The sequence below is a fragment of the Antedon mediterranea genome, chromosome 5 (assembly GCF_964355755.1).
Source record: "Antedon mediterranea chromosome 5, ecAntMedi1.1, whole genome shotgun sequence".
NCBI classification, from domain to species: Eukaryota; Metazoa; Echinodermata; class Crinoidea; order Comatulida; family Antedonidae; genus Antedon; species Antedon mediterranea.
This window is the reverse complement of record NC_092674.1, coordinates 8427877-8438970: the sequence shown is the minus strand read 5'-3', so window position 1 is coordinate 8438970 and position 11094 is coordinate 8427877. Positions and strand designations below refer to the sequence as shown.

Here is an 11094-nt window from a genome sequence, read left to right as displayed (position 1 = left end):
AAACAGCCGCGGAAAATAAATTTCATAATTAGATATGAAAGTTAAATCAGCTGCAAACAGGCGCCTTATAAAACTAATAAAAGGTACTTTCGACGTGGACGGACGAGTCGCAATAAATCGCACATTGTATCTACATTATATTTATGTGAATACATAGGTTTATGTCAAGTAAATTGATGTGATAATAATATTACATTGCGCATGTGTGGAAAGGCTCGTGGCGATACAGCATCGATACGGTCTTGCGTGTGAGACGTAGAACCAACAATATCCCAATATCCTGTCACCTTCATAAGCGAATCCAAGATAAGGATGAGGTTGCACTCAACGCAAACGCGCACGGTTTTGCTTTAACATGTCGTATATTACGCTGTGCATGTGTGGAAAGGCTCGTGGTAATATGACAGCATCGATAGGGTCTTGTGTGTGAGACGTGGGGACAACAATATCCGGTCGTCTTCTCATAAGCGAATCTTAGATAAGGATGTGGCACTCAACGCAAACGCGCATGGTATTGCTTTAACATGTCGTTATCATGAATATCATGGCCTCAAGGATCGACGTTCACAGCATACTTTACAGTAAAGTCCGTCTGACTATTATATGCGCATGCGCTGAAACTGGTGGTTATACTGTGCTATTTACGTAAACAAATGTACTTATAGGCCCACCATTTCGGTTTTTTCGTTATTACAACAAGTTATCAATATACGTTTGGGCCTCAATGATAGATTTATTTTACACTATAATTCGTGCATCAGTGTCAGAAGTATTGTTGTGATCAATTTCGCAAGCGCTAAAACATTGATAACCGAAATTTACGTGAACAAATTAAACAAACACCATTATAAACATGTTACCTTTGAGTGTGACTCGAACCTTACCTTTATATGCATAGGATGATGACAATAATGCAGAACTCCGTACTTGAGATAATTGTTACTTCTACTCTATTAATTAGACAAATTACTGCAAGAAACAAAAATAATGTTCACCGGTTTATAGGCCAAAAGGTTCGTGTGTTTTTTTCAAACAGCCGCCAATTTTTAAAACATTTTTTGATATTTCCAAATATATGTTACTCAATTTGAAATTAACAATAATACAGTGAAGATTCAGTGTTACTGTAAAAATAATAATAAAGGACGGTGGATTGTCTAGCACTACATTTGAATATTATTGGTTTAGTAATTAAAATAAAGATACAAATACATACATATTAATATATTGACATTGTATATGGCAATTTTAATGGTTTGGGTTGATGATGAATGCATTGTTATTGAATAGTGTGAATTGCGGACTTTTGGCGTACTTGGCTTGCCATACTTGTATACAGCGGAAAGAAGACACTATCAACGGGTTATGTTATGAACAAATGTTGATTTTATTAAATTTTTACATAATAAACTGATGCTAGGCGGAGGCCTATTGCTTTAAACAACACGCGTTTTATTAATTAAAGCCTACGCAATTATTATATTCAGTTCACATGATTAATTATGTTCATGTGATTATTAATTAATAATTTCAAATGAAAATTCAATACAAAAAGATTAAACCAAAGTTCAATTGGAACGGGTGGTCATGTCATAACGCTATGAATAAAAATATATGGCAAGTATATTCCTGCTGCACTTTATTTGATATTTTCAAATGAAACGATAAAATAAACTGAGTAACATCAATAAATGCACTTGTAAAGTTAACTATTAAGAGGCCTTACAAGAACAGGGTGCACTAAATAGATAACCCGGTCGGTGCCAGATTAAGTCTGGTTCACACTGGAGTGTTATTACGGGGAAACTTTCGGGAACTGACCAATGATTTGTTAAAACAGATTGTTCCCGATTCACAGGAAAGTAGAAAATGATAGGAGGTGTCCCGAAGATTTGAAATTTGATGTGAACATGACTACTAGACAAGCTGAATTATATTAACTAGCTACCGTATTCATTATTGCACATCCTATAACTAAACAAATGACCATCAACCAGCATCATCGTCATACATACATCGATACTGACGTCATCGTTTCTCAAACTCTTCATCATATCATCGCCGTTCACATCTATTTATTTATTTTTTTTTAAATTTATTTATTTACTTTTTCCATACGCATCCAACAGTGAGAAACACGCCAATTACAGGATGGATAAACTATTTTATAGTTGATCGTGCTTATAAACTAAGTCTCATTTGAGGCTTAAGGAGTGGAGTTGAAACAGTAATGAGTTACAATCCTCATGCACTAGGTCAGGATTGAACCCTGGTGGACTGGGATTAGAAGGAAAGTATTAACCACTAAGCTAAATTCCACTACATGGAGGAATCATCGTCCTTTTCATATCTTTAAATTATTTACACTTATTCATCCCCAATTTACTTATCACCATCGTTCTCTGCGTCGCCGACGTAGATAACAACGTCATTAACTTCTTACTTGTCCGTCGTCAATATAGTCTCATCCTAAATTATTATGACAATCTGATCGTCACACATTCTTATTCTCCTTTCCCTATACACTTTCTTGAGCCTTCCCTCCCCCCGTCGGCTTCCTGTTTTTGTAGTCATACTTCAAACTTCATAATTCCCCGTGAACCATAGTCAATTATTAACTGTCAATTTGCGACGACGCAGGCCTAGAAAATAAATACGTCATTCTATTTTACTGTGTACATGCGGGGATGGACGTGCCTTTTCACTGTATTTTTCGACGCAATATTACCAATTATAGGCCCAAGTGCGTCGACCAATTTCCGCAAATCGAAAGCTCCCAATTTAATTCTCGTCTCAATATCTGTAATTTTTTTTCTTTTAAATTTCAATTTTTTTCTATCTTTATATTGTCGTATTTATATGATGTTGGTTTTTTTTAAATATCACAAGTTGTACTGCACATCAGTCCCGTAAATAAAGTTTATAGGATATATATATATATATATATACTTATAATTACAACCAGGATCTGTAGGTTTAATTTTAAAAAAAGCTTCTGACGAAACAGTACTATGCTTCTTATGTGAGCCTAAGATGACATAGGGTTTAATACCGCATTTTTTATATTGCTTACTTCTGTAATTAATTACATATATTTTAACCCTTTTAATGCTGTTTACCTTTATAGTAGTAATAATGTATTAATGCCAATATTCCGAGTTTTGTTTTTAAAATGTATCTGAGGAAGATACTGTCTGTAGGCCTGTATAGAATAATCTAGTAAGAATTTTCTCAATTTTGTTTCGGTTTAATTCTTCGTCACATTATTGCATTTAGGCGCGTTTCCATAAACCGTGGTAATTATTATTTAACTGTGCTGGTACCGGTACGTTATTTTAACGGCGGCCTTACAAAGAGGCCGTTGGGGTTACGATGTAGACGCCAATATACCGTCAACGACACAGTGGATATATGAAATGACGACGACATTTTTATGAATACATTTATTGTCGCCAAGAGAGCGAACGCTTCTAGAATACTAATTATCAGTAAACAGAATGTCGCCTACAAAAACTACACAATTGAAGTGTTACCGTACACTTTGGAAGAATAAAAGCAATATTTTTTGTTGGTGTGTGTATAGATACATTGTTAGATACAGTTAAGGGCCGTTCACACCTGTTCCGGCACGGTTCCGGTCCGGCGAATCGAACGCTAATGTTTCGTTTTCACGACGCTCCACGCGGCCAAGCACCAATTGTTATGCGCGTAGCCGCGTAAAACAAAACATTGACGTTCGATTGGATTTGCCGTCGCCGGACCGGAACCGTACTGGAACAGGTGTGAAAGACCCTTTAGGCCTGCGGCAGAAAAGAGCATGTGACATAAATTCTGCTTCTAAACAATAGAAAAAAGCTACATCAAATATATAGGACTTTGTATGGTACTGAAAGGGAAAAGCACCGAACTTAAAATATGGAAATACAAACTCTCAAAAGGTTGAAACTATTTGTAGTGTGAACGGTAATTTTACTTTCTATGGACCAGAGATTCCGAAATAAAAGATTGAATGAATGAATATACATATTGCCTTTGTCTGTTCATAGATATTTTAGCGTAACTATCGCAAGTTAAAACAAATATATCTCATTTCAGTTATGCAAATCATTGACGTCACACACGTAGCAAACAAGGCGCTTGGTAAAGTCGTCGGTGATCCAAGTGATTATGGAGTGAATTACAAGAAAAAACTGTATTAATATGGGCTAGAGCTATTGAAATTATCGGAATTTCACACTTACTGTTTAAAGGATTGTATTATATAATGTGAACGCGGGAAATTGATTGAGACGCCAGTCATCGTGATACTGATGACCAAGAAGATGAGAATGATTTGAATGCGCTGCTTGCACAGAATGTATTAGGCCGCATCAATATAACATATTTAAAATTTGTAGTTTGTACAAAGACAAAGCTCTTAAAATTAAAAAAAAACATCAAAAAACACATCAAAACATGATGATGATGATACTAAGCTAAGCCTACACTATCAAACTTTATGTGACAAAAGAATGTGATGTGCTCATGGATATGATGATGTCATATCAGTACCTAATTTGGGAATATAACTGCCACTCTTTTTGCTGACGCGTCATGATTATGAATGTCTAAAAGAGTTTCATATTATTATTGCGAACGATTGCTGGAAAAGTTCACAGCACAATGTAGGCCTAACATGATATTATATAAGCCAAACGTATTACCGCTAATGTCTCGCATGTTTCGTTTCCTCATTTTGTACCGGCGGCTGCACACGTACCGGCTCCCCGGTGGTATACGCGGTGCTCTTTTTGGAGACGACGGTATTTCAGTATTTCACTTGAAACGGTAAATGTTAAGTGAAAAGCAACTAAATTGGTGCATTCATCAACAATTGTATGTGTATACCGCAATTGAATTGAAAGCTACATACTAAACCATGATAATAGTTGATCATAATCATGCTTATGGTCTCTGGATTTGTCCCCAAGCTGTCGTGCGCCGCGATACATTTCAATTTGTTATAAGTCTCCTCCTCAGCGACTGTGTAATAGGTACCGTAAGTGGTTAAAATTTGGCATAATTAGTCATATTTCATAAAATGACTAATTAGTGGGGCATCCACCCTTACCCACTCCTCCTCAGCGACTGTGTAATAGGTATACTGTAAGTGGTTAAAATTTGGCATAATTAGACATATTTCATAAAATGACTAATTAGTGGGGCATCCACTCTTACCCACACCGACCATAGTATAAAGAAAATAAATTTAAAAACAACTATCAAATTCCAGGTCTGCAAACGATTTTAAAATAACGGCGTATCGTTTAATCTCTCCGATTTAAAATCGTTCAAACTAGACTCGCTTCATAATTATAGATAAAGCTTCTTTATTTGGAAAAATTGGAAAATTTATAATAATCGTCATGGAAAAATTATTTGAAATGGAAAATACGAAGGTCGAATATAAATAAAATACAAACAACAACACAACACGTCAATGTGAACCCGTGTGGTAGTGTGTCAACCGTGACTTAAATTTAAAGGTAAAATTGTATCACACAGCCTAAACCCAATCAATATTAAAATCTATTTCAGATTTCACAGCCGACAAACGTATCGCTTACGTAACGTATTCCTTGTAACCGACACGCCGTTTAGTCGTTGTCAGTACAATCTTAATCAAATACAGTATAGAACAATACAGTAAACACTCGGGTCATCAACTTTCAATACACAACAGAATCACGCCCGGTGGTATACTGGAAATTAAGGTTAAACAACGGTGAAAATGTTTATAAATTTAATTTATTATTATTATTATGTTAGAACCAAGATTTGAACCTGGAATCTTTGTTGATAATGATATTGGACCATACTATTAGACCACTGGGCTTTCATGGTATGGTTCGGTTCGACAGTTCGGACGTAGGCCTACACCCGATCGTGTGGAATATAAACAATAGGTATTTAGGTTTATAATATTTCTATTAAGTAAAGCTACACGTATATATAAGTGATTACTTTTTTTTATAAAGAAAACGAAGAAAGAATTTTGTTTGCGTTATACAAGAATACCCATTTGAAGCCTTTAAGAACGATTGACGTCACCGAGAGAAATTAACAAGATAAACAAACCCAATGAGTTTATTAGTTCACTTTCATATAACATAGCCATGCCATAAACAATATTGTATATAAATTTTGATACAAAGGGGGCGAATTTGAGATATGGAATCGGAGGTCTTAAGGCGCCCGTGAAAGCGTCGGTTTGACATTTTTAAGGTCTCTATATATGTGTGGCACCTTACAAAAACAGTACATTGAGCTATACAAAAATTGTAATTTTATGATACATTTACATATATATATTTTATTTTCCTTATCTTATATGTGATATCTCTAAATAGTCTAAACAAAAATCATTCTGAACAATGTAGGCCCTAGTACGTCTGTCGGGTCAGGCGGGTGGCCCTGAAATTACCGTAATGCTTGCACATATTGAAACGCGGGAGTTTCACACACGTCGGCAGTGGACAAAAGCAACACCAAGAAATTTTCCTAATTATTGAGCATCATTTTGCGTGATTTACTAACGTTGTCCTGAGACGGTTATATCTGTTTTAGATATGAGTTTTAAGAGGATTGTATGACCTGTAACACACACTGTTATAAGCGCTTCATCCATACAAACATACCAGCAATATAGGCCTAATTATCATACTAATACTACAAATGCATTTGCTGCAGCCTTATGGCAGTCGGGTAATAAACAAAATGGTGGCCTAGATTTCAAAAGATGAACGAGTGCAACACAAGTAGGCCTATTAAATCATCGACGAATATTACTAATTACAAAATTTATAAATAACGTTCCGATACCGCTGTTTCTCAATTCAATCCAAAACCAAAAAAGTACAGTACATCTAGATTTAGTATTCTAACATTGAAATACTAGGAATACGTTTTACCATGGTTTCAGAATACGATTAAAAATAAATAAATATCTGGAATAACCTTTTATAACACAAGCATGTTATTCGAATAAATGCGCACCCTCCAACCCCCACCCACCCCACACCAACAAACAAACGTTCTCTGTGGGGCACGTTTGAAATTACGCCACCTCGAATAAAGAAAAAACCCACCAACCCCCCACCCCCCAACCTTAAAACCTTCTTGAACAATATCCGAATAAATACGATATGCCGTTTTCTGTTCGGTTCCGAAACACATTCATCACTCCAATCAGCCGCGATCTTTGAAGCGAAGATAGATAATCACTATACATGGTTGCGATGAGTCTATTGACTTACATGCAACATTCATCACACTGATATTAAACACTTAACCTAACCCGAAATAGACAGGTACCATTTCTAGTAATTATAATTTTGTAATAAAAAAACGCATAGCTTTAGGTGATTCAGGGAAATTTTTCTGTTATTGATTGGATTATGGTTACGTTCAACATGCAACACTAATACATTTCAAATCATCTGTTTCCTGGGTATTACACTAATGTATTGTGTTTATCCCTAGGTATAGGTAGGTACAGACATTGAACTTGCTATGAGGCGCCACGTGTGCATTTATTACTAACTATAGTGAATACTCGTTGCTTTACGCTGCAGAAAGTTGGCCTACTTTTTTTTTTTCGTTCGTGTGGCTATAGAATACAAAACGAAACCAGAAATAAATAAATGAATTAGTGAATGTTCGAATGAACGAACAGATGACTCACTGAATAATGAATGAAGGTATGAATGAATAAATACATTTTATTAGTGAATGAATAATAAAGAACGAACGAACGAATATACTTTGATAAATATAAATGGATAAATAAATGAAAGAAAATATATTTGTCGATGGTCATATTCTATTCATTCACATTTATTGGCAACCACTGTTCTACAGTTGCTAAATTTGCCTATCAATTGCTCTCCTTACGCCAGTCCATTGTTTTAAACAAGTAATTTTTAACATATTTATTTAAATATACACACTTAAAACTAAAGGTGCAATAAAGGGTGCAAACCTATAAAAGGGTGCTAATTTGCGCCTTTTTCTCATAAAATGGTGCAGAGTTCATAAAAGGTTTATTTTTGCACCTTTTATATCGAAAAATGCAGACAAGTATAAAAAGGTGCAGAACTGCACCACAAAGGCCCAAGTAGGCCATGGTGACTGTGTGACAAAATAATACCTATTAGTGTTAGATCAATGAACGCTTCTTGATATATTTAACTTAGGGCTTCTAAAAACTTAAAAGGTAATGATTATGACAATTTTTTTAGAATGACATTATTGTGGTAAGTTAAAACAAAAATAAGAAAGATTCATAATAATATCGGAATTCGAAAAAATCTGTTTCTTAGGCCCTGTTTCTGCTGCCAACTAAATACCGTATATTATACGGTATTTTTTGAATACCGTATATATACGGTATATTTTTGGCAGCAGAAACTGCGCTCATAAAAAATATACCGTATTTTGTATACCGTATTTTCCCCACAAAATTTGTGGATAAAATACGGTATTTACAAATTTATACCGTATTTTTTGTACCCGTTTCTGCTGCCAATAAAAAATACCGTATTTTTTTTTTTACATGACAAAAGGTCAACATTCGTGTTTTTATTTTCTGTCGCTGTCAGCTGCTTTACACACGTGTATAGATATATTCGGCGAAAATGTGGAGCGAAGACGTCACAGTTTTACTAAATAAATGTGTGTGGGGAAGCTAAAATGTCTGGCCAACTAATAAAAGGGACAACCACATTTATAAAGACATTTCTAAAAAAATAAAGCAGGAGTATGGAATAGACTTGTCTCCAAAGCAAGTAAACTCAAAGCTGAAGAGCCTGCGAAAGCAATACAACATTGCAAAATACAATAACTCAGGGAGGGAACGAATTAATTGTCCCCATTACGATGTTTTCTGTGCTCTCACAACATCTCTATCACTAGGGCTAGGCTGTTGAAAGTGAGACGTAAAACTTCCTTTATTGCGACTTTTAATTATCGACCAAATAAATGAATGGCAATTTGGGTAAAAAAGATGAAATTTAACACGACCACCCAAGAAGTATTGTTAGCAGAAACGGGGTACTAAAAAATACGGTATAAAAAATACCGTATTTTATACCGTATTTTTATACCGTATTTTGAGCAGTTGCAGCAGAAACAGGCCCTTACGGAACATTAGAAAGTCGCTGGCTTGTAACTGAAAATTAAAGTTTTATACCTTTAACATGATAAATTCAAAGGTTCAACTGGGCACCCTATAAGGTTTAACATCAGTTAAAAGGTGCATAATAGCACCTTTTTGTACAATTTTCGTGCCGTATGCGCACGCAAGATGTCTGTAAACAATTTTTAAAATATTGAATTTCAGAGGTTATTTACTCTGGTTTGCTTAAGTCTAGAATAAGTAAACTTTTCTTTCATATTTAACAATATTATTAGAATATTTAATATCATAATGTAGGCATCTGTTGTAAATTTATTTGAAACAGGAATTGAACAATAATTTTAAGCGCGTGCGGTTGTTAAACATGCAGTTTAAATATTGAGAGGAGTTTGCGCCCAAAAAATCAGGCCTATAAAACTAGGTCTAGCTCCCGGATGCCACACCTCTCCCGTGTTAAAAGTAAGTAATGAAGCTTTATAGGCATGTAATTTGGTGGTTTTTATTAGATTAATTATTATATAGGCCTATAAGCCTAGGCCTAAAATGATAGCTAAATAAATAGATAAGGCTAGCTAGGCCTAGCTAGCTAGAGGGTAGCCTAGCCCTAGGCCAGGCGGCTAGGCCTATAATTAATAATAGGCCTAGCTAGGCAGGCTAGTGGCCTAGCCTAGGGCCTAGTTATTAATATTAGTTACAGTAGTGTAGTTGGGTATTATTATGCCTAGAGGCCTACCTATAGGCTATATTAATTCTTCTTATACACTTTATTTTTAATTATAAATAGTTACAGCCTAGGGCCTACATGATGTCATGGAGGGATAAAATAAGTTTAAACATGAAAGAGCACCTCTGCTCTGATCAGCAGCAATGAAGATGTCCAGAAAAGGAGAAATGTGACCACATGTACCGTAAAATACTCTAGTATATAATAGGGCCTACTATACTACGAGCTGAGGAAAGGGAGAGGAACATACTTTAAAGTATGTGAAGCATGTGGACAAGGTAATTTGACTTTAAAAATCAGAACAATGTCAATAATGTATTGTATGATGTTGTCATATTAATGATAATATTAATATAATAGTTTCCCTTCCTCTTTCATGCTTTTTAGGAAAGTACATAATCAGGTGAAAATGTTCGGAAAAAAGGTGAACCAGACATCAAGAACACTGTTTCAGATATATGGAAATAAGAAGAGAATACTGTCAAAGATGTCATCATTAGATACTTTTAGCAATAGGCCTATTGTTGGTTTGAGAAGAGATGGCCACACTCTATTTAAGGTGCAAAGACTGGTAATTGCCATCCAATAATTCAGCAGTTGAATTGAATAATGTAATGTTTTAAAGTTGAATAAAATTATACCAAGCTTAATCAATATTTTTTTGTATTTTGGTGATTTTTATTTGTGCACCTTTTTAACAGAAATTTGAACCTTAGAAGAGCATTATTGAACCTTTTATTAGGGTGTAAAGTTGCACCTTTATTTAGAGGTTGAATTTTGCTCCTTTGGGGAGCTGCTATTGTTGCATTTTGTTTGCACCTTTTAGGGTAGAAAATTACACCTTATATGGTGCAAATGTGAACTCCAAAGGAGCATTATAGCACCCTTTATCAGGGTTCAAAATTGCACCTTCCGTCAAAGGTGCAGTTGTGCACCTTAAAGGGAGCTGCTATTGTTGCATCGGTTTGCACCTTTTTAGGTAGAGATTTGCACCTTTTTTTTTTAGTGTGTAGGTCTATACAGTATTTTCTTTCTCTCTTTTTCCCTTCTACTCGAAAAAAGAGAAAAAAAAAGAAAAGAAAAAGAGAGGCCTAAGTCTGTTTAAAGTACTTAATTTATTTGATTTATTTTTTATCCGTGTCTATTTATAATTTTATATATTCACTCATAAGCCAGAATTGGCTGGTCTTGTATT

At 35.0% G+C, this 11094-nt stretch overlaps 1 long non-coding RNA gene across 1 annotated transcript; it reads left to right on the top strand.

Moving 5' to 3' along the window:
* The first annotated feature begins 9276 nt into the window (after positions 1 to 9276).
* LOC140050193 (uncharacterized) lies at positions 9277 to 10540 on the top strand. Its single transcript, XR_011845373.1, has 3 exons — positions 9277 to 9634; positions 9960 to 10177; positions 10287 to 10540. It is a non-coding gene; the product is annotated as an uncharacterized lncRNA (long non-coding RNA).
* Positions 10541 to 11094: the final 554 nt, after the last annotated feature.